This window comes from Medicago sativa, chromosome 3 (genome assembly GCF_051527215.1).
Source record: "Medicago sativa cultivar Bolivia chromosome 3, Bolivia_mono, whole genome shotgun sequence".
NCBI classification, from domain to species: Eukaryota; Viridiplantae; Streptophyta; class Magnoliopsida; order Fabales; family Fabaceae; genus Medicago; species Medicago sativa.
Genome location: NC_140751.1, coordinates 35785311 through 35810442, shown reverse-complemented (window position 1 = coordinate 35810442; position 25132 = coordinate 35785311). Strand labels below are relative to the sequence as shown.

Below are 25132 nucleotides of genomic sequence, written 5' to 3'. Positions count from 1 at the left end.
CACGTCGAAGAGACAGGTCCAAAGCCTCAGTTTGACGAGAAGTCATAGGTAGCCTACCCTACAGCTAAAGAAGAATTGATTGATTTCCTCAATTAATGCAAGCTGAAGAATTATGAGGTAATGTTTTGCCATAGATGTAGCGCTGTGTTTGACAAAGAGGCAACTAAAGGCCTCGAAGGTTCTATCCCAAAACCTAAGAAAAGGGGGAAATGGTATGTTGATCATAGACCTAAGTTTTCCCTTACAAAGAGTTATATTCCTTTCATCAATAACTCTTCGACCACCAATTATGTCAATCAAAGTGGTCAGGGAAAAACTTTGGTCCCTTATGCACCAAACCAAAAATGGGTTCAGTCGACCCAAAAGAATGTGGAACATGGGAAGAACAATATGGTGAAAAGAAACTCCAGTGTTGTGGATAACAACAAAAATGGTACTGCCATTGAGTCGAGGAAGTTTGCTTATAGCAACAACCACAAGGGAAAGAATCCCATGACAAGAACTCAATGGAGGAGGTACCATAAATCTAAGAAAGGCATTTCTACAAGCCTTGAAGATGAAACTGTTGACCTAAAGGGTGATCAGAGAATGGTTGAATCAAAAAGTAGACCAGCAAAAGAGAGGTTGTCTCTCCCTTTAATCGAAGAGGATCCTAATGATGATGATGAGTTAGGATCAGGATTTACAGATTCAGAACCAGACTTCGATATCATATGCATTTTGGTTTCCATTTTACCAGCTGAATATGATATGATATCCGAAGTTGATGATTCAGAGGAAGAGTTCGATCCCAAGGACTGGGGGAGTACAAACCCATGTGCTATTTTGTGAATGATGGCTCTGAAGATAATCAGAAAGCCATATTTGAACAACCTAATGATTCAATGAAGAGTCATCTCAAACCTTGTTCATCTAAGCCAAAGTGGATGAGGTTAGTGTTAACAAAGTATTGGTCGACGGTGGCGCTGTTGTCAATCTGATACCTCAATCTTTACTCAAAAGGATTGGCAAGACCGACAAAGAATTGAAGCCTCATAACGTAATTCTGTCGAATTATGAAGGAAAATGTAAAACCCCGATATTTTACCTACCTTATATGTGCCTTTTATTTATTTTCTTGATTTAATATATATTATTTTATGTGTAAATAATTTTGGAAAATTATGGCATCCTCCTTTTAATTAAATCATTTTTCCCATTATGAGCAGTTATTGTTTTATTCTATTTTAATTAGTGGTATCGGTAACTAGTGAGAGATAGGTAGTGAGATATACTCCCTCCGTTTCAAAATACATGTCCAATTTTTGTAATGTGCACTATTCACTTGACTTACTTTGACCATACTTTTTAACTAATGTATAAATACAAATATTAGCATGTAAGATGTTGTTTGATTTGTCTCGACAAATATTTTCAAAATATTAAATTTTTATAATTTTTTACTTTAGATAATTAAAGATATTAACGGTCAAAATTGTGCATTGGTATATGTGAAGTGGTTGACTTGGACATGTATTTTGAAACGGAGGGAGTAGGAATTTGTCTTAGAAAACTGTCTCAAATCAAGTAACCGTGACCAAGAGAAAACAAGAAAATAATTGCAATTGATAACATTATAGTTGATTATTTCAATTAATTTCCCCCTAATGCTAGTTAGCTAGTCAATGGATGAATTTCCATTATTTTCTGCACACGAGATTTTGTTGGTTCTTAATTCCAATTGATGCCTTATGGTCTTGATCACCCATTGACTTATCTCATAATTAATGCTAATTATATTCTATTTATTTATTAGTCTCCAATTCATGCATATTAACAAGGCCATGAACATGTCAGAAGCTAGTTTCCGTATTCATTATAACATCCCATCATGTATTGAACCCTTGATTGTTTATGAAATGCATTAAGCCCATTTCTCTCAAAAAAAAAAAAAAAAACAAGGCCATGAACATCTATTTCTCGGTATGTTTTCTTGGATATGTTACAAATAAGGGTCGATATTCACTTCTCTCATGATTCATCCTAACATCTCATCTAGTTAAATGCTTCCTTTTTGTCCTTCTCTTTTGCGTTTTCTTCACGGGTTAAGGGAGTTTTGACTAGGAAGGAAATTGCCTAAGGTAAAGGGCTTTTTCCCCATACATTCTTACTAAGTGCTAGGGCTTTGTTATGAAATAGTGGTAGAAATTCTTGTCGTTTGAAAGGAAATAATAAAAAAATTAAAATATATATTTATTAAAGTTTTGGATTTATTTATGAAATTTATATATGAGAATGTGTTGTAGATTTTTATTATGTTTTATGTGCTTTGTGATGCTTGAGAATAAAAAGAAGTCATTTGTTTAAGACTTAGGGTCCGTTTGTTACGGATTAAAATAAAAGTGATTTTGATATAAAATAATTTAGAGATTATATTTTAAAGATTATATGAAAAATCAGAATCTAGTTTGCGTTTGTTTACCGTAATAAAAATCACTTTTTTTAAACAAATAATTTAGTTTGTTTGGATACAACTATATAAAAGGGATTTTGTGTTACAATATAAAATAATTTAGAGATTATATTTTAAAGATTATATGAAAAATCAGAATCTAGTTTGCGTTTGTTTACCGTAATAAAAATCACTTTTTTTAAACAAATAATTTAGTTTGTTTGGATACAACTATATAAAAGGGATTTTGTGTTACAAAATTAGTTCAATTTTTTAAATTATATTTTCTCTCTCCTCTAAAAAAAATCTATTTTATTTTAAGCTGCTCCTAACAGCTTCTCATTTGAAGCTGTTTTTAGATTATTTTTAGATTCTGATTTTTTTTTAAAATCTGTAAGAAACGGATACAATACTCTTAAAAGTGATTATTTTTTAAAATAAGTGATTTTTTTCTTAAAAAGCTATAACAAACGGGCTCTTAATTGTTTGGATGCCTTAGTGGCTGGATTTAATTTTGCATTTGCCTAAGTGGCTAGAATATATATTTTTGAAATAATTATCATGACATGGCATATGCATAGCCTGTGTGGCTTGTTTCATTATCATGACATTTGCATAGCCTGTGTGGCTTGTTTAGCCTGTGTGGTTCGTTCTTAGCCTGTGTGGCTCGTTTAGCCTGTGTGGCTTGTTTATATCTGGATCATGTAGTGATTAAGAGCATGCATCTCATGCATAATTCATTTGAGTTCTTTTAAAATATGGCTTATGTATTTGTATTTCTTTTTGATTGAGAAGATTTTATACTATCTATTTCAGAGCAATGTTTCTTGTGCTTTGAGTATGAACCAATTTGGATAAGGAAATTGACCCTTACATAATATAATGTTGTAGGTACCAAGGATGAAATTTGAAGCTTGATTTGTGATGAAATGCGTGCGGGGACAAAATTGGGGTTTTCAATGAAAAAGAAGACTAATTTTTATTTAGTTATACTTGTAATTTAAATATTTTGAACTTTACTATAGAGTTCAATATTTATTCCATTAAGAAGACAATTATATTTTTCTATAAAGCCTCATTTTTTAAAAGAATAAATAATATTTAAGTAATGTCTTGGATCAAAAATCCGGGGCGTTACAGAAAAGCTGGTCATTCCCTTGGTGCACTCGAAGTAAGTCTAACAATGGGAACTGTGGTTAGACCAACTTTGTTCATGGTGGTCCGTCGAAGGCTAACTTCAACCTGTTGTTTGGGAGAGAATGGATCCATGTGATAGGCGCTGTTCCCTCATCCATGCACGAAAGAATTTCAATTTGGAGAGATGATGGTATAGTCAAAAACATTGAGGCTGACCAAAGCTATTTTCTTGCTGAAGTGAATAAAATTACAAGGGAAAACTTTTGACAAGAATCTAGCAAATATTGCTCCATGTTCATCTACAAAATGTGACGATGCTAATCAAGCAGATGCAAGTTCTGTGAAACTCCTTCCAACTCATGGATTCATGTGGGAGAGGGAGACGTTCGACACAGAATCTGACATGGAGGATATGAGTTCCCTAACCTTAGGGAATGATGAAGATGATCATCACATCTAAGCAAGATGCTTAGAATCAAATCACGGTTGTTTAGCTGGAGTGTGAGATCAAGAAGGCCTTAGTGGCTGCTACTTAGCAAAAGATGGTTAGGAAACCATTGGTGGAGATGCTATCGAAACACTTAAGTTTATGCTTAAGGAAATTTTTGCCAATTGGCCATAAAATTGATTGTATCTTTGATAAGGAATTTGTGTGATTCCTGAATTGACAATCAAATGGTGAAATTTGGCATTAGTTGCCTTAAAGATCCAAAAGTTTGGGTAAGAAACCATAAGCAGTGGGTGAAACCGAAATAGATATAATTCCTGTTTAGAACCCTTATGGAAAATTTGTCAATATCAAAGTCTGGGGGCAAGCAATTATGTTTATTGAAGTTTTGCTTACAAATTTTGGTCTATTTGCAAAGGCATAGCTTTGTGGCAAATAACTCTTATCTTGAATAAATGAAAATCTTTACCATTTTACAAATCGTCAAAGGAATTTGATTGCTTTGATAAATATGTCGAAATGAAGCCATGTATCAAGAATATAAGCCTATTTGTGTGAAGCAAAAACACAAACATAAACTTTCGACAAAAAGGAAAATATTTCGACTTTAGATTGAATTGAATAGTCCAAGACCAACTACTGGGTCAGAATTCAACAAGTTGAAAAAACTAAAAATGGTCAAACTTAGTCCCGCTCGTTCGACGCTTAGCAAAATTCCTTTGTAGATGTTTCATACCAAGAAGCCAAGGTCAAAAAAACAGAAGTGCCCCAGGAACCAGGAGAGTTCGACATCAAGACGACACCAAATAAAGATGTCGACCATGTCATAATCGTCATCCGCACCTGGAGGCGGCAGGAAAACATTGTGGATCATGTTACTTAGTGCGCAAGCTCCTTCGGAAGGGCACGTGAACCTATAAGCCAATCCAGGGGGCATCAAGCACAATTCAAGCTGCTCCAAATCAAGTAAGAAGTCTCCAGCACTGATGGCATCCCTACAGTGAGCCAAACATTGTCGGATAAAAAGACCATTAAAGTCAGAAAAAACATTGTTTGTCAAAACCCCCGCTATTCAACGCCTTCAACATGATTGAAAAGTACACCGCTTCATCTAATCTTGCGAGGTGAACGTTCCTTAGCACCAGTTGAATCATTGGCAAGTTGGGGTGGGAGTGATGAAGCAATCGGGCAGCCCTGACGATGCAGTAAAGAGCATGTCCACTCAAGATGCGTTGTTGCATGAACCGCCTCTGCCCTGTGTTGGGCGAAGGGATGGCAAACAGTTGCACACAGTCATCAAACACAACCTTGAGCACCTCAACGTCTTCAGAAAGTTGCCGATGAAGCGTCATTGATGCTCTGAAGGACAATAACCCTCTCATGCTTGAAGCTGCAATCTTCTTAGCAATGAAGAGTTGGATTTCTGGGGGAAAAGCCTCCATGATATCGAACGAGTGTTTTTGTCATTCTTCTTGCAAAAGAAGGAAAAAGGTATAGGAAGAGAAGGGTTGATATGCCCTTTATAGCTCGATTGGTGGGATAATCTCTTCATTTCCCTTTTAGTGTATTTGCCACGTATACAAAAGAAGGTAGAAATACCTTGAGATAAGTGGACAATTAATTGCTAGGGGAGACATAATATCTTAGACAAATCTTGCAAGGAAAGGTGCAATGGTGGCGGAAATGGGAAGTTGAAAAAAAGAAACATGGAGAGTTTGATAAACGACAAGTGGCGCCATGGGGAAATAAATAGGCTTATAGGTTTTCCAAGTGAAGAAACGTGGCCCACTCATAGTCTAAGATGATCAAAGGAGAAGAAACTGAAAAGACCGTGCCCAAAGTGGGGTGACGTCATTCTTTTCGAAAGAAGTTAATCTAAAATGCCAATATTCTCTTCTTTTAGAAGTGTGTCGTCGAAAATGACATTTTTGGGGGGGCATTTGTTAGCCTGTAAATTTGACAGGCTCATTTAATATGGTCAACACTTGTTTGACCTTTTTACTTTGCAGGAATCGAAAAGCTTTCTCATAGCAATTGAAGAATCTCGACGAAACATCAAGCCTACGGCGCATAGTCAAAGTTTCGATGAGGCAAGGCTAAAAGAGTATTCTCACGTCGAAGTCAAGCAAAAGGGCTCCCAAGCACGATTTCAAGCAATGAAAGAGTTTCCAAGTAGTGGAGACGTGGGACAAGTAGTTGTCCAAGATGGAGGAAGTGCTGATCATGGGCTTAGTGGTTCACCATCTAGTTTTTTAGTATAAATAGTAGTTTCCAAGCTAGAAAGTGGGTCGCAAATCATATACAGAATTCTACAACACTCAAACTACCAGTGTCTAGGGAAACGAGTTATACAGAATGTATGTAAACTGATTTGTACACCACCCATTTTATTTTAATGCATTGCATTTTACCTTTTCCTTGAGTTTACGTGCATAAACTTACTTTTATCTTGCTTTATTTTAAGCTTTTTACTTGCAAACTCAAACCTGTCGAAAGACAGTGCCTTTTCATTCAAACCCATCCTGCTCTCTAAGAAACCTGAATGCATTTCGTGGCATTTTTTAAAACCTTTTCCTATAAAAAACCTTTGCACAACGGTCTTCAGATTTCTAGTTCGATCTCGCTTGTAATAATCAGAACTAGCCCCTGTTTTCCAAAATCACAGTAAAACACCAACCAACACGAAACTAGCAGTATCAGATCAAAGAGCTACGACCTAACCACCACAAAACACCACCACTCACGTCCTCGTCACCACCACTGCAGCTTACACCAGCCACCACCCACCCACCAAAAACGTCACCACCAACCTAAAACGTCGCCACCACCAACCTAAAAATAAACAGATCTAGAACAAGACAACAGAAAAGCTACCGCCGTCATAATATCACAGATCTGTCAAATTTAGATCGAAACCAGATCAGTACCTAAAACACAAACTAGATCGGAGCAGGGACAAGATGAACAACCGTGGACATGGAGCAGGAACAAAATGCGAAACATGATTAGAAGAAACAAAAAGAAAACAAAAAAAGAGAGAAAGGCAACAACTCTGGCGGCCGCACCACCATTCGCGGAGGCGCCAGCGACAGCACACCCATCTGGGGTTTGGTGGTGGAAGCCGGAAGCCATCAAGGATGAACAACCACCACCTGAGAACAATGCTACATTTTCACAGACAAAAGTTTGGATTATGGAGAGAAAAAGAATGACTTATATTGCTTAATTATTTAAATGTTTGCATGTTTATGTTGTAATTATGAGTTTTAGAGTTTATGTTTATTTTGTACTCCAAGTGTTTGATGAAATGTTTGAATGAGTTTTTCATTGATTGTTTAATTTTTTTGATGTAGGTTTGAAACAATGACCTATTTTTTCAATGTTAGCATATGCTTCAACGGTGGAAATCCTCAGATGTTCATGGTTCGGTACATTAATGTCACGTTAAAAGGTCTTAAGGATCAACTAGATGAAATCAACCAAGGACTCAATCCAGGATACACAAGGAGGGTGGAATACATTTGGTATGAATGTCCAAGGTTGGACGACGGGAGAATAATGTTCAGTCGGCTAGAATTAAAGAACGACGACGATGTGAGGAGCATGTTCTCAATTTTTTGGCAGCACAACGTGTTCCTGTGGATTGATATGTTTGTCACGTTGTTGAGATCGGCTAAAGATATTCTCAACATTTTGATTCCTCCATAAGATCGTGATTAGGTAGGGAATGCACCTTCCAACTACAACAATTATCTTACCTCTGAAGATTCACCCGAAAGTTTTATTGTTCCTTTCAAAAATCGGGTAGTGTCTTTATTTTGTTGGAATTTAAATTAAATTCTTGTTAGTTTGCTGAAGATGTTGGTATTGAAGTGTCTTATACTGAATGTAGTGATTTACAAGTCCCTTTAAAAAGTTAAAAGATTAAGAGAATCAGCTATATAAGTTATGATATCGAATTCCTTCGTATAAAATGAGTGTCACAGAATACACCTCTAAGAGGTTCCTTTGAGTTTGATCGTGCTCCTCTGTCAATTGAAACTTGTCAGTTGACATGCAATAAGATTAAACTCAAAGCAACCTTTTGGAATGCATTCCTTTATGTGATGACTCGTCTTATACGAGGGAATTTGATGTGATAAACTATATAATTGATTTTGTAGAATACATGTGTTGTGTTCTCTTCATTCTTTTGACTTTTCAACGAAAGTTGCAAATCTCTACCCGAAGTATAGGACACTTCAATTCCAGCATTTTCTGCAAACTTTCAGAATTTAATTTAAATCCAACATCATGATGATACCGCATATTTAGGAAGAATGTAATGTAACGTAGATTAAATTAAAACTAAATAAAATTCTGTATTTTTTGAATAGATTATGTGTACTTGTGACTTTATTTTTTACATTTATTTTTTGAATTGATTTTGAATTTTCTTAATACGCAAATTTTATCAAATTTATTAAATACGCATCGTTTTTCAAATTTATTTGATACGCAAATTTTATCGAATTTATTCAATACACAGTTTTGTTTGAATTTATTAAATACGCAAATTTATTCGAATTTATTGAATATGCAACTTTATTCGAATTTAATCAATATGCAAATTTTATCGAATTTATTCCATACACAATTTTATTCGAATTTATTAAATACGCAACTTTATTTGAATGTATTAAATACACAACTTTATTCGAATTTATTTAATACGCAAATTTTATTGAATTTATTCAATACACAACTTTATTCAAATTCACGCTGAGTTTAATTAGTGTTCGAAGACATTATATTATTTAGATGACAATATCATAAAATAAATGCAAATATAAATAAAAAGAAATGAACAAAAATAATACATAAAAAATATCATTTTATTAATATCATTGATACATTTGCAATATTTGATACATTTTATTCGAATTTACTATTCTCTTGGGGTAAAAAGAGTCTAACCTTGGGGTAAAAAGTGATCAATCTTCTTGGGGGAAAAAGACATCAACCCTTGGAGTAAATCTAAATCTGGTTCTTTTTATACCCCAAGAAGATTATATTTACCCACGGTAAAAAAAAAAATTGGGGTAAAAAGAAGTAGATTTAGTTTTTTACCCGAAGGGTTGACCTCTTTTTACCCCAAGTCGATTGGCCTCCTTTTACCCCAAGATTGGTTTCTTTTTACCCCAAAAGGGTAAAAGGACAAAGACTATAAAAAGAAGGAGATTTACAGGGGAAGAGAGAGGGAATGTGAGATGATGGTGTGAAGAAATGGTAGAGGTTGGAGGGGTATTTATATGGGGGAATGGTAGCATAGGTTTTATATGCATTAAATGCAGTAAAAATGTGTAAAAATGATGTAAAATCAAGGTTGAATAACTGATCACCGTCCAAAAAACGTGTTCTTGAGCTCAGACCACTGACCAAAGCAACGTGAGTTAACTCACGCCGCCGGCCAGAGGCGTATGACTTAGATCACACAAAGTTACAACTAGCGTGACTTAACATGCGCAGGGGTATTTTAGTCTTTTCAGTTGGGAGCGAGCAATTTGTGTTGGGTAAAGAAATTTGTGTTGACTTAAAAGCATCAAAAAAATTTTTTGAATGAAATTAAAAGCATAAGTTTGATTTTGGTTAAATATATGATGGACTCACTAGAATAAATTTATGGTGCCAAAAATACCGAGACCCTTGTAGAGAAAAGTAATTGACTAAAATAATTATAATAAAAAAGTAACCCTATTGAGTTCAGAATTGACTAAAATAATTAAGGAAATGTTAACCAGTGCCCCCGGGGCACTCTTTAAGGACTTTAAAAGGTAACCTATCATAAAATATGTGTAAACAATGCATTGGAAATCAAAATATTTGACTTTTTTATAAAAATAATTTCTTCTTTTAGAATCCTTAAAGAGTGCCCCGGGGGCACTCGTTAATAAGACCCAAATAATTATAATAAAAAAGTAACCCTATTGAGTTGAGTGTTGAACCAAGGACCTCACCACCACAAAATGCAAGAAGCTTTACAGCTGGACCATGGTAGCGCACATGCAAAATTTTTAACTTTGCTTGTATATAACTTATATTTTTATGTTTTATATAAAAAAAATATTACAGGCCTCTAAAATTTTGAGGTCCGGTGGTCTAATCCAGTTTTGATGGGATATGGGCTGACCCTGGTTATATTGTATTAGGCTTGCTAGGCTAAAATTATGATGAGTTAGTGTTAGCCTACGCGTTAGCCATGGCCAAAAAATTGGGTCGTGAGAGAACCTTCTCTCACTGTGACATGTACTCGCAAAATCACATTCCAAGGCTCCAATAACAGCTCAGTACGAGTAGCTTGACATGCAACTATGTTAAAATTTGTTCCAGTATAAAAGGCTCTTATAAGAATTTTTGGCATTATATTTCAATTCCTTTAATGAGTTTAGCAAGAAAAACCTATCCTCCTTGGTGACTTTTCCTAAATCATTGAAACTCTTAATACTCCTTCCATTGTTTAGCGATTTTATCACCTCCAAGCTTAAAGATGCAATTTCAATAGAAGAAATCTCTTTTTGTGAAATTTCCGCCATTTAGTTGGTCTCCTTCATTCCACATTTCATATTCATTCTTTAGAATGCTCTTCATATCTTAAGTATTTTATTCTGTTCATTGATTCTTAAGATTTTACCAATAACAATGAGCTAAATAAAAGCTAGAAGACATTCTAAATAATATTATTGGCTGTCATATTTAAATTCATTACCATCATCTTAGTGTACTAAATCCAAAACTACAATTTCCATTAAAAAAGAAAAATAATAAATTCAAATTATTGGGTGATAACACAATACAACGAGTTGTGGATTTTTCAAAATGATATTTTTTTTTAAAGAAGATAAATTAACCCACCTAAATTGACACCAAAGAGAAATGAGAATCGAATCTGAGACCTCGAAGAGTAGCACACTCCCAGGTCTCAGACCAATACCACCAGGCCAACCCAAGTGGGTTTTTTCAAAAAAATACTTATGGGAACATTTCATGAACACAACCACATTCAGGATCGTTGAAACTTGACATACTAAGAACACACTTCGGTTTAAGAGGAAGTTGACACGGAAATGTTTGACACTAAGAATCTTGCATACAGGACATAAAGGGAAAATAACCATCTGTAATAAAATAAAAAAAGAGAATAAGAAGATAAATATAAACATAAGATAAGGGTTAAGTTTAAGTTTAAAAAATTGCTCACCACTCATTGCAACATGAAATAGGGAGAGAAAGATAATAATAACATTGATAAACTTAATAGCTTCAGCCATGTTTTCACCTTTTAGCATGTGTTAAATATAACTTTATAAATTGTGATGCTCACCCTCTTCGTACATACATTATATAGTTTTAGCGCTATGAAGTTGTAAGAATACATTCTATAAATGTCTCTTAAATACATATAAGTGTTTGTTTGTCCCTTCAATCCACTTTGTAAAGAGGTCACATAAGAAACTTATCAATTATAAAAATTCAATCTTACCTTACCAGTTTTACCACCTTTCATGACAGAAAAGAATAATCACAAAAAGATGAGTAATATTTTGGATTTCATGTGAGCCTTAGGCCATAGTAGAGATATAGCTATTGTATATGTTATATTTTAAACTCATTAATAATTCCACTTAAGAGCATGGAAATTTTATGATTCGCAATGATGTATGTACACCCCAAAAAAAATTCATATGAGTTCTTAAAATTTAATGAAGGTTCTGTAGGACTTAAGTGTCAGTGTGTAGGATTTCTTTTGAGAGATTTTGGATTTGTGATTAGTGTCTTAATTAGGTTTCTAAGATCCGTCAAAGATAAACTTTGTGCTCGCTTGGGGAGAATCTCAAATTGTTATGTATGTGCAAAGTCTTGTGGGATTAGCAGGATTTTCTTAGATTGTGGCACCAATGACACAATTTAGAGTAAATGATGAACCATTATCTTAGGTTGAGAAGTGTGAAGAGAGTTTTAAGTTGTTGAAAGGGAGGTTCAAAATCTCACTTGTATAAGTTATGATATCGAATTCCTTCGTATAGGATGAGTGTCACAGAATATACCTCTAAGAGGTTCCTTTGAGTTTGATCATGCCCCTCTGTCAATTGAAACTTGTCAGTTGACAAGGCAATAAGATTAAACTCAAAGCAACCTCTTGGAATGCATTCCTTTATGTGATGACTCGTCTTATATTAGGGAATTCGATGTGATAACATACATAGTTGATTTTGTAGAATACATGTGTTGTGTTCTCTTCATTCTTTTGACTTTTCAACGAAAGTTGCAAATCTCTACCCGAAGTATAGGACACTTCAATTCCAGCATTTTCTGCAAACTTTCAAGAATTTAATTTAAATCCAATATCATGATGATACCACATATTTAGGAAGTATGTAATGTAATGTAGATTAAATTAAAACTAAATAAAATTGTGTATTTTTTGAATAGATTATGTGTACTTGTGACTTTATTTTTTACATTTATTTTTTGAATTTTCTTAATATGCAAATTTTATCAAATTTATTAAATACGCAACATTATTCGAATTTATTTATACGCAGATTTTATCGAATTTATTCAATACACAATTTTGTTCGAATTTATTAAATATGTAAATTTATTCGAATTTTTTGAATATGCAACTTTATTCGAATTTAATCAATACGCAAATTTTATCGAATTTATTCCATACACAATTTTATTCGAATTTATTAGATACGCAACTGTATTTGAATTTATTAAATACACAACTTTATTCGAATTTATTTAATACACAAATTTTATTGAATTTATCCAATACCCAACTTTATTCAAATTCACGCTGAGTTTAATTAGTGTTCGAAGACATTATATTATTTAGATGACAATATCATAAAATAAATGCAAATATAAATAAAAAGAAATTGACAAAAATAATACATAAAAAATATCATTTTATTAATATCATTGATACATTTACAATATTTGATACATTTTATTTGAATTTACTATTCTCTTGGGGTAAAAAGAGTCCAACCTTGGGGTAAAAAGTGATCAATCTTCTTGGGGGAAAAAGACATCAACCCTTGGAGTAAATCTAAATCTGGTTCTTTTTATACCCCAAGAAGATTCTATTTACCCACGGTAAAAAAAAATTTGGGGTAAAAAGTAGTAGATATAGTTTTTTACCCGAATGGTTGAACTCTTTTTACCCCAAGTCGATTGGTATCTTTTTACAACAAGATTGGTTTCTTTTTACCCCAAAAGGGTAAAAGGACAAAGACTATAAAGAGAAGGAGATTTACAGGGGAAGAGGCAGGGAATGTGAGATGATGGTGTGAAGAAATGGTGGAGGTTGGAGGTATTTATATGGGGGAATGGTAACATAGGTTTTATATGCATTAAATGTAGTAAAAAATGTGTAAAAATGATGTAAAATCAAGGTTGAATAACTGATCACAGTCCAAAAAACGTGTTCTTGAGCTCAGACCATCGACCAAAGCAACGTGAGTTAACTCACGCCACCGGCCAAAGGTGCATGACTTAGATCACACAAAATTACAACTAGCGTGAGTTAAGTCACGCAGCGTGCCTTAACTCACGCAAATTTAATACTAGCTTGACTTAGCATGCGCAATGGTATTTTAGTCTTTTCAGTTGGGAGCGAGCAATTTGTGTTGACTTAAAAGCATTAAAAAAAAATTTTGAATGAAATTAAAAGCATAAGTTTGATTTGGGTTAAATATATGATGGACTCACTAGAATAAATTTATGGTGCCAAAAATATCGTGATCCTTGTAGAGAAAAGTAATTGACTAAAATAATTATGATAAAAAAGTAACCCTATTGAGTTGAGTGTTGAACCAAGGACCTCACCACCACAGAATGCAAGAAGCTTTACCGCTGGTAGCGCACATGTAAAATTGTTAACTTTGCTTGTATATAACTTATATTTTTATGTTTTATATAAAGAAATATTACAGGCCTCTAAAATTTCGAGGCCCGGTGGTCTAGCCCTGCTTTGACGGGATATAGGCTGACCCTGGTTATACTGTATTAGACTTGCTAGGCTAAAATTATGATGAGTTAGTGTTAGCCTACGCGTTAGCCAAGGCCAAAAAATTGGGTCGTGAGAGAACCTTCTCTCACTGTGACATGTACTCGCAAAATCACATTGCAAGGCTCCAATATAACAGCTCAGTACGAGTAGCTTGACAAGCAACTATGTTAAAATTTGTTCCAGTATAGAAGGCTCTTATATCCCTACACACGTAAACTAGTTGAAATCCCAAAGAATGAAATCTCGAACTTGGAACAGCCACTGAAATCTAATTAGCTCGTGTAGATAAATTTTGGTCAAGGAATTAACTCTCCAAAATCGGTATTATCTGCAGTTTCTTCAAAAATCATTGGTTTCTCTAATTCAGATACCTCAATCGAAAGTTTTTCCCCAGTCCCATCCACTATCACTGCCCATACCAGTAGCTTTCCACATCTTGTGTCCAAATCATCATCATTCAAGGAAGATCAGTCTCAACAAATAGATGAACTGAATGCCAATTCAATTCAGTATGTACAACCTTTAATGAAACTGGAGTTTTTTCCTAAAGAATGTGTTGCAACCAAAGCAGTAGCAGTAGAAGAATTACCTTGTCAAACTCTCCAACTTTTTGGGATAGATCCACCAGACTTAGTTCCCTTTCCTCCACCGCCGCTCGAACCACCATGGCAATAACACTCACTTTACCTATAACTAAAGCCTACATAGTTTTACTTTATATGTTTTTTGATGATGTTCTTTAGTTTTGTTTATCATTTTGATCATTGTTTAGTATATAGCATGTTAAAGCACCCAATATCTATGTCTCTTGGTCTTAGGATTCACTTGTGTCGTGTGCATCACTTGCTCATTTGAAAAATTCTCATATTTCAGCTTTCACTGGTTGAATCGATTCAACATACCTTGAATCATATCATCTAGAGCTTCTGATTTCAAATGAAATGATTCACCACTTTTTTGAGTCGTATCATATGTGAATCAATTCATCACAGTTTGAATCACATCATAAAACTCTTCTGACTTGCACTGAATCGATTCAACAAAAGGTTTAATCACATCATTGTTCATCCTGGGCCCACTTGAATCGATTCACACTTGCATTGAATCAAATCATTCTTCATGTGTCTCTGGCTTGTATTTTTGCTATCTGAATCGATTCACTCATTTAGTGAATCGATTCACTTTATTATTTTTGTGCAAAAATTTACTCTCGTCACTCCTCTGTATATATACTCTCCTCCTCATAACTCCCAAAATATTGTATCATTTGCATCTATTCCCTCTAGGTCTCAAAAACTCTTTGTCCATAAATTCTTCAAGATTAAACACTTATTCTTAGAATCACTTTAAACATTGAGTCACATTGATTTGCTAGGGTACTAGTAAGGATTGTAAGTTGGTTCTTTCAAGGAGATTGGTTGGGCTTAATCAAGGCTCCAAAGTGAAGTGAATAATCTCATTCCACCTCCAAAGATCTTGGGGGTCTTTCTAACTGTTCTTGAAGTCGAAGGGGATTCGTTCACCGGACTTAGCATCGAAGACTTGAGTGAAGAGTTCGAAGAGGTGCACAGGTAATCAAGGATTCGAAGATTCAAGGAGCACCAAATTCAAAGGTTATTTGAAGTTTGGGGGAGTGTTTGTATAGGGGTTGAAGAATTAGGCTTAATTTCATGGAACTCTTGTAAACACATTGTATTTAACATTGTTACTATTAGTGGATGACCTTGGTGAAGGCGTACTTCATCAAGAAGAGTAGACGTAGCTCTAGTGAGGACGAGAAAGAGCGAATTACTATAAAAATATCAGTGTTATCTCTCTTCCCTATCCTCTTTACTTTTCATTATTGCATATGTTAATTGAATAATTGTTAGGACAGTAGCTTGTATTGATCTAAGTTGTTTTCATCAAAAGTTAACCTAATCCATTGAATTAGGTTTTTATAATTTGCTTAAGATCAATTGAGTTCAATTACTATTGAATTCTTCAATTCCATATGCATTGTGTTTTTGATTGATAGCTTGGTATATTTTCAAATAGGTTTGGATTTGAAATTGTCTAAGTTTTACAAATTGTTCAACACACATTAAAGTTTGATTGTAATAAGATTTGTATTGTGAATCTCTCAATTCTACATTGAATCTTATTATCACATAGTTTCCTCTCTTTGGTATTGTTTTGATTGTCCACGCGAAATTCCAATAGTCAATTTAATTGAAATAACTTTTTATCAAAACTCCGGAAAACTTTTTCAAAAAGCTATTCACCCCCCCCCCCCCCCCTTCTAGCTTATAATTTTATTAGCTATATAGACCAAATAGGTGATATCAGAGCTTGGTCTCTTCTTAACGGCTAACTACCGGAAGAGTTAATCCATATGACAAATAAGGAGCCCAATGAGGCGTATAATAGAGCACTTATTTTTTATGGAGAAAATTATGACTATTGGAAAGAATGCATGAGCATTCATATCCAATCGGTGGACATGCGTGGTCAACGGGCGGTTTCAACCGCAAGTTGTTGCCAACAGTATAGCAGAAGAAAAGCCAAAAGCCGATTGAAGTGATGATGACAAAAAGAAGGTCCAATATGATTTGAAGGCGCGAAAAATCTTCATTTCCTCTCTTGGAGTTAATGAGTATCATTCCGTCTCTCATTGTAAGACCGCTAAGGCTATGTGGGATGCATTGGAAACCTTTCATAAAGGAACCGATGATGTTAAACAATCAAAAATTAATACTCTTGTGCAATAATATGAGCTTTTCCACATGAAGAATGGTGAATCCATCTCCTCCATGCAAATGAGATTCACTCATATTGTCAACAAGTTGCAAAACCTTGGTAAGGACATTTCAAACCAAGAATGCACTAATAAGATTTTGAGATGTATGACAAGGGAATGGCAGCCCAAGGTTACCGCTATCAAGGAATCGCAAAATCTAAATGCTCTTAGCATGATCACACTCTTTGGTAAGCTAAAGGAACATGAGCATGAGATCAACCGGTTCAAATCTAGTGAGGAAGAGGTCAAGTTGAAAGACAAGAAACCGGTTGTGTTTAAAGCCTCTTTGTCTAAGGCAAGTTCATCTATCATTGGTGAGGGTGACTCCAGAGGATAATCATCAAATGAAGAAGATATGGTACTCTTTGTGAACGGTATAATCATTACATCAAAAAGCATGGGTTAAGACTTAGCAACAAAAACTCTTCAAACTCTATAAGGTCACAAACAAAAGGAGAAATTAGTAAAGATGAAAATGGCCTAAGTTGCTTTGGATGCGGCAAGGTGGGTCATCTAAGAAGTGAGTGTCCTGATTTGATCAAGTCTAAAGGAAAAGCAAGTTCATCTGATAATGTTGGAACAAAATGTGTTTAACATTACCCTCTGACATTTAATGATAACAAGGTATTAAAAATGTCAATTGGATATGCTAATATTTGTTCAAGTGTGCAGGACAATAACCAAATCAAGCAACAGATCATTGGTGATTTGATCAAGCTCCAACAACGACTCTTTTATGATGTGCTGACAATTTCCAATGTATCTTTCACACCTCTATATAAAGGAGTGAAGACCTGAAGATTGACAAGACTCTTACAACAATTTTACAAGTGTCAAACCTCTGCTGAAATTGTTTCACATCATTGTTCACTTATAATTTCTTAACAAGTTTCATATCTTAGAAATTCTAGAGTCTTAAGAGTCCTGTCTGATTTTTATTGTGAACACCACTAATTGTATATCAAGTGTTCAAGCTCAAACATTTTTCTTTGTAATTCTGTTTGAACAGAAGTCTCTTGTTTTTGTGCTTGAGCATATGAAGTATCTTGCAGTTGTTCTTTAGCATAGGAAACCTCTTGCTTTTGTGCTTGAGTAGTTTGAAGTTTCTTGCTTTTGTGCTTGAGCAATTGTAATCAAATATTGATTTTAGTGAACTCTCCTTGGAAGTGCAAGGGGGAGTGGACTACTTCCGAATTGTGGAAGGAACCACTATAAATTGCTTTGTGTCTTTCGTCTTTCTCTCTCTCTTTACTTATCCGCTGCATTTAGATTCTGAACATTACTTCAGAAGCTGAACTCTATCAGGTTCTGACCAGTGATTTCAGTTTTAGGAAAAGAAAAAGCTAACACAATTCAACCTCCCTTCTTGTGTTTTTCACACCTTCAATTGGTATCTAGAGCCTTGGTCTGTTGTTATTGCACCTAACAGTGTAACATATAAATATTTGAGAAAAACATGGCATCTGGTGATAATTCAAGTTCTAGAACTAGTCATAATGTTGTCAATTATGATTATGGTACTACTGATGACAATAAGTCTCACTCTAGCAAAGCTCCAAGGTTTAGTTGAGATCATGAAGATTTCTCTTGGTTGAAAACCAAAATGTATAGTTACATTATGGGTTTAGATGAGGAACTCTGAGATGTTCTTGAAGATGGTGTTGGTGACTTGGCCCTTGATGAAGAAGGAGCTGCTATTGGTAGAAAGAAACACACTTTTGCTCAGAAGAAGCTATATAAGAGACATCACAAGATGAGAGGAATTATTGTTGCTGCTTTCCCTCGTACTGAGTATCTGAATATGAGTGACAAATCTACTCCTAAAGCAATGTTTGCTTCATTGTGTGCATACTATGAAGGAAACAAGAAAGTCAGAGAAGCAAAAGCTATCATGCTTGTTCATCAGTATGAGTTGTTTAAGATGAAAGATGATGAAAGTATTGAGGCTATGTACTCAAGATTTTAGACTCTTGTCTCTGGACTTCAATTACTGAAGAAAAGTTATGTAGCTATATGAGAAAAATCATGAGAAGCTTACCTGCTAGGTGGAAACCTAAAGTTACTGCTATTGAGGAAGCTAAAGATTTAAACACTTTAAGTGTTGAAGATTTTATAAGTTCTCTCAAGGTACATGAGATTGGTCTAAATGAGCATGAATATGTTAAGAAGACAAAATCTATTGCTTTACCATCTAAAGGATAGTCCTCTAAAGCTCTCTAAGCCATTGAGTCTGATGAAGAATCCCATGATGGAGATTCTGATGAAGATCGAGCTGTTGTAGAAAAGATGGCTATGCTCTCCAACAAGCTTTAGTATCTGGCTAGGAAGAACAAGAAGTTTTAAGCAGAAGAAGTGGTCACAAAGGCTCAAAGAAGGAAGATCAGAAAGGTTGCTTCAGCTGTAAGAAGCCTGGACACTTTATTGTTGATTGTCCTGATCTTCAGAATGAAAAATCAAAGGAGAAGTCCAAGAAACCAACTTTTAAATCAAGCAAGTTTAGGAAGCAGATCAAGAAGAGTTTAATGGCCACCTAGGAAGATTTAGATAATGAATCTGGGTCTGACAAGCAAGAAGCTGGAGATGAAGCAAATGTAGCTACGGGGTTAATGGCTACCGTGACTTCAGAAGCTAAACATAAATTAGACTCTGAAGATGAAAATGAGGTATATTCTAAAATTCCCAGAAAAGAACTTATTGAGTCACTTAAAGAGCTTCTCACTCACTTTGAACATAGAACCAATGAGTTGACATATTTAAAAGATAAATATGTTAATTTAATGAAACAACAAGAAAAGACTCTATTGGATTTGAAAGCTTATGAAGAAGGACTTAGAGGTTTTGACTTCATTTGTAAAACTTATGAAGAGAAGATCAAGTATCTTGGTTAGAAGCTGCAAGAAAAGGGTGATGGAAAATCTTTAGGTAAACATGAAATTGCTCTTGAAGATTTTATTATATTTGGCATTGACAGAAGCAAAGTAGCTTCTATGATTTATAGCATTTACAAGAACAATGGTAAAGGGATTGGATTCTCATAAGGGAAACCTAATGAAATCAGTCTTAAAGCATGTTGTGAATGTATTAAGGAAGGTTTGAAAACTTTCTTTGTACCTGAATGTGCTGAGTCTGAAATTGTTGTCCAGTCAGAACCTGAAGCTTCTAGCTCTAAGACTGAGATTGTTTCAAAGTCAAAGAACTCGAAGTCTAAGGTAATGACCAACTCCGATTCTAAGACTCCAAAGATTAAGATTCTGAAAAGATCAGAACCTATACCTCAGAGTCTGATGAACTCAGAGTCTGGTATCTTAAACCTAAGCAGCAGAGGAGGAAAACAGTTGTTGCTTCTTGGGTACCAAAAACCAAAAGGTGTTAAACCTAAGGTATTGAGTGAACAGAAGCCACTAAACTTCCAGCATGAGGTACAAAAGAAGAAGAGTAAAATTTCTAGTACTAACCCCAAAGAACCCATAAGAATATGGGTACCTAAAAATGAAATTGGCAATGTTACAGATATGCCTAAGAGTAAAGGAAAAGCAAAGATCATGGTACCTGGACAGCGGTTGCTCAAGACATATGACATGAGAGAAGTCTATGTTCCTTACCCTAACAATGAAAGAGGGATGAGATGTGAAATTTGGAGGTGTCGTGTCATTTTTCGGAGATCAATTCTATTTGATTAGCTTTTGACTCACTAATTATTTCACGACTAAACTTTTAAATTTTTTAAGAAAAGGGGAAAAAATTTCAAATTACCCATTTTGATAAGATTAAAGGTTCGAGGGTTAGTTATATTTAGGGAAAGTGTTAGCACCCTAAATATTCGTAGTACTCTACGAGAACCTCTTGATTTTATTTATTTTTCGTGCTATAAATTACTTGCTTTTAAAAATGGAATTAAAGTGATAAAAAGAAAAGAAACATTTTTTATTTACATTTTTTATGATTTGGAAGGAGGAGTGCCCTTTGCCTACGTACCCGTGAGGGATCAAAACCTCGTAGTTCGGGGTAGAAATTGACGTTTGATTGGTTTTGTGTTTTTTGTTAGTTTTGAAAAAGTTTTAAAACAAAAGCCAAGTGGCAAATAAGGTTGTGTGTGTTTTTTAATATTGAAAAATAATTACTCAAAGTAAGATTAAATTGATTTAAGTTTGATTAAGAAAAAGAAATAAAATGGGGTCACTTGATGTGGATCAAGGTATATTTTAAAAAATATTTTTTGTGGTTTTGTGGTTGTTTGCATTAAATCAAATTTATAACTAACGGAGTAAGAAAATAAAGCGTAGGTATTTCGTGGTGACGTTGGATCACCACAAAAACCTTTAACCTAAACTATGAAGCATAAATATAAAACACACACGCACGCGCGCACACACACACACGCACATGAATGGTTTACATTAAGCCTAAATATACATTCTAAAGTCTGCGGAAAAATAAATATGCATGATAAATTTACATTAAGCCTAAATATACATTCTAATAACTTAAAAATGCTTAATAAAATAAAAATGCAAAAGCAAACTAAAATAAATATAAGATGCAGCAAGATAAAATGTAATTAAAATAAAAATGCATGGAGAAAATAAACATGATAAGAATATAAAGGATAAAAAAATGAATACAGGGGGATGCAGCAGTATTATGGGGGTGTGCAGAATAAAAAAGAAAAAAGTGGAATTGGGCTCAAGGGGAAGGCAGGCGCGTTTGGGCCCGAAGGGAGTTAATGAGAGCCATCTGATCATGATCACGTGGCTCTGATTTGATCAGGGGGAAGTTTTGATGGCCATGGATTAAAATCAAACGCGTACGAGGCGAGGGTACATGGTTGGTGCGTGTACCGACACGCATAGGATTGGATAGTTATATAAATAGGGGTTCCCCTCAGTTTCTTTCATTTTCCATATCATTTCTCTCTCTTCCTCAAATCTCTTCTTTTCTTTCTCTCATATACGCTCTCTCCTCTCTCTCCTTTAAGAATACCAACAGTAGCCCAGAAACCGGTGGGTTTCACGACAGTATGGGGTTTTCGGCGACGGTTGGCCGGTCGGTGCGGCGGCACCACCGCGCCGGAACCCTATATTATATATTTTTTTAAAAAAATTTCTTCTATCTTCTTCTACCCCTATTTCCTTATACTTTTCTCAAACCAAAAATCAAAGAAAGTAAACCATGCCCCCTAGATCTAAATAAACAACAACAATGAAGGAAAGATAAATTTCTAACTTTCTGATTCTTCTTGTTCCGATTTGGTATCCTGTTTGACGAGTTGTTGTACGGTTTGAACACTGTTTTGTTTTTGGTGCGATTTGCGTGATCCTTCCTTGCTGTTTCTGGCCGATTGTGCTTTTGGGTGCTGTTGCGGTTATGTGAACCTGTGATTTGTGTTGTCTTCGTGTATCTGTGATTGTTGCAGTGGCTCGGATTTGCGAACGGTTTGGGTGTTAGTTTTTGTGTCGTTTGAATGGGTTTGTGAAATGAGGCCGATTGAAATTTTGTTTGTGACTGGTTATGGATTGAGGTGTTGGATTAGATTGGTGACTAATTAGGGTTTGAATGAGGGTTTGGGTCGATTGGTGATGATGATGAATGAATCGTTTTTATTTCTTTGCAGGTTTTTGTGCGATTTTGAATGCATGTTTTGATGGCTTTTTTGGCTGTTTGTACGTGAAACATTTTTGTTCCGCAGGTTGTTATTTATAGTGTTGGACTTAGGGTATTTTTAAAAACCGAATCTCCTGGCTTGTGGGGAAGAACAAACCTAGTCTGTTCTTGGATTTTGGATGAAACGAGTTTGGGATTTGCTTGCAGATGTGTGTGAAAGCTGGCTTAGGATTGCCTCAGATGAGGCGCGTGACAGGCTGCCACTTTTGGATCAGGACCATTTTTTTTGGACATTATCGGACAATAAGAAAATAAATAATAAAATAAAAGAAGGAAACATGATAAAGACTAACAATAATAATAAGGTAAAAGAAAAAGAAAATCAAAAAACAAATAATGAGAATAAAAAGTTTTTTTTTTAAAACAAGATTAAAGTTAATTAAGGATAATTAAAAAATATAAATAAAAGATGGAACTTAACAATTAAAAATTATAAGAACAATAAAAATGAAATAAAGAGAGAAGAGGGCCCGACTTGGAACTTGGTCGGGGTTAGAGGACACGTGTCAGTGGTATTTTGGATCAAAAATTGGGGTATGACAAGAGGCAACCAAACTGGCAAGTTTATTGGCACATGAACTATTGGTAATTCTTCTATCTCTATTAATAATGTGTGGTTGGTAGATGATCTTAGACATAAACTGCTTAGTATCAGTCAGTTTTATGATACTGGTTATGATGTGATGTTTGATAAGACCCATTGCACAGTAGTCGACAAAAATGACAATTGCATTGTATTTAAGGGAAAGAGGATAGATAATGTCTATTAAATTAACTTCTATGAACTGGTTGATCAGAATGTAGTTTGCCTTCTATCAGTGAATGATAAGAAATGGGTATGACACAAAAGGTTGGGACATGGTAACTGAAGATTAGTCTCTAAGCATAGTAAGTTACAACTTGTCAGAGGCTTACCAAACATTGAATATCATTCAGATGCACTTTGTGGTGCATGCCAGAAGGGGAAGATTTTTAAATCATCTTTTACAACAAAAGACATTGTCTCAACCTCGAGACCCTTAGAATTACTCCATATTCATTTATTTGGACCGGTTAACACTGTATCTTTATATGGAAGTAAATATGGATTAGTCATTGTTGATGATTACAGTAGATGGACTTAGGTTAAATTCCTGAGAAGACAAGATAATACATATGATGTGTTTAGTAACTTCTGCACTCAAATCTAGTATGAAAAAGAAAAGAAAATTTTAAAGGTCAGAAGTGATTATGGTGGAAAATTTGAAAATGAGCCATTTGAAACTTTTTGTGAAAAACATGGAATTGTCCATGAATTCTCTTCTCCTAAAACTCCATAACAAAATGGGGTTGTAGACAGAAAGAATAGAAATTTATAAGAAATGGCTAGAACCATGATTCATGAAAACAATTTGGCTAAACATTTCTGGGAAGAAGCAGTAAACACATCATGTTATGTCCAAAATAGAATCTATATCAGAACTATATTGGAGAAAACAACATATAAACTCTTCGAAGGAAGAAGACCTAATATCTCTTACTTTCGTCAATTTGGATGTATATGTTACATTCTAAATAATAAGGTCTACCTAAAGAAATTTGATGCCAAGGCCCAAAGAGGAATCTTTTTAGGTTACTCTGAAAGGTCAAAGGCATACAGAGTGTATAATTCAGAAACACAATGTGTTGAAGAATCAATGCACATCCAATTTGATGAAAGAGTCTGGAAACAAAAATCTAGAGCAAGGTGAAAGTTTTGCAGATATACAGGTACCTGAAGATACTTCAAAACCTGACCAGACTCCAGAAGCTCAAAATGAAGTAGCTTCTGATGAAGCTCAAGATGGTTCTCAGTAAGCTAATCAATCCAAGAATAAATTCAAATACAAGTCTTCACATCCAGAGGATCTGATCATTGGAAACAAAGAGAGTATTAGAAGAACAAGATCATATTTCAGACAAAAAAAGTCTATGATGGGATTGTTGTCAGTGATAGAACCTGCTACTGTTGATGAAACACTTTCAGATGATGGATGGATACTAGCAATGCAAGAAGAACTCAATCAATTTCAAAGAAATGATGTGTGGGATTTGGTGCCCAAGCCTGAGCATAAAAACATTATTGGAACAAAATGGGTATTCAGAAACAAACTCAATGAACAGGGAGAAATAGTTAGAAACAAAACCAGACTTGTTGCTCAAGGTTACAGTCAACAAGAAGGCATTGATTATTTTGAAACATTTGCTCTAGTTGCAAGATTGGAAGCAATCAGGTTACTTCTATCCTATGCAGTTAATCATGGAATAATATTATATCAAATGGATGTTAAGAGTGCATTTCTCAATGGTGTGATATCTGAAGAAGTGCATGTCAAGCAACCTCTTGGTTTTGAGGATCTGAAGTATCCTGACCATGTTTATAAACTTAAGAAATCACTATATGGTCTAAAACAAGCTCCCAGAGATTGGTATGATAAACTAAGTAATTTCTTGATTGAAAATGATTTTAAAAGAGGTCAGGTTGACACAACACTCTTCAGAAGGACTCTTAAGAAAGACATTCTTGTTGTGTAGATTTATGTTGATGATATAATACTTGGTTCTAGTAATGCATATCTTTGCAAGGAATTTTCTAAG

The 25132-nt window shown here is 34.7% G+C and overlaps 1 long non-coding RNA gene across 1 annotated transcript; it reads right to left on the bottom strand.

Annotated features, from left to right (window-relative positions):
- Positions 1-10727: 10727 nt before the first annotated feature.
- On the bottom strand, positions 10728-11645 carry LOC146937360 (uncharacterized). Its single transcript, XR_015030923.1, has 2 exons — positions 11254-11645; positions 10728-11170 (listed from the first exon to the last, which is right to left on the bottom strand). It is a non-coding gene; the product is annotated as an uncharacterized LOC146937360 (long non-coding RNA).
- Between the last annotated feature and the right edge of the window lie 13487 nt (positions 11646-25132).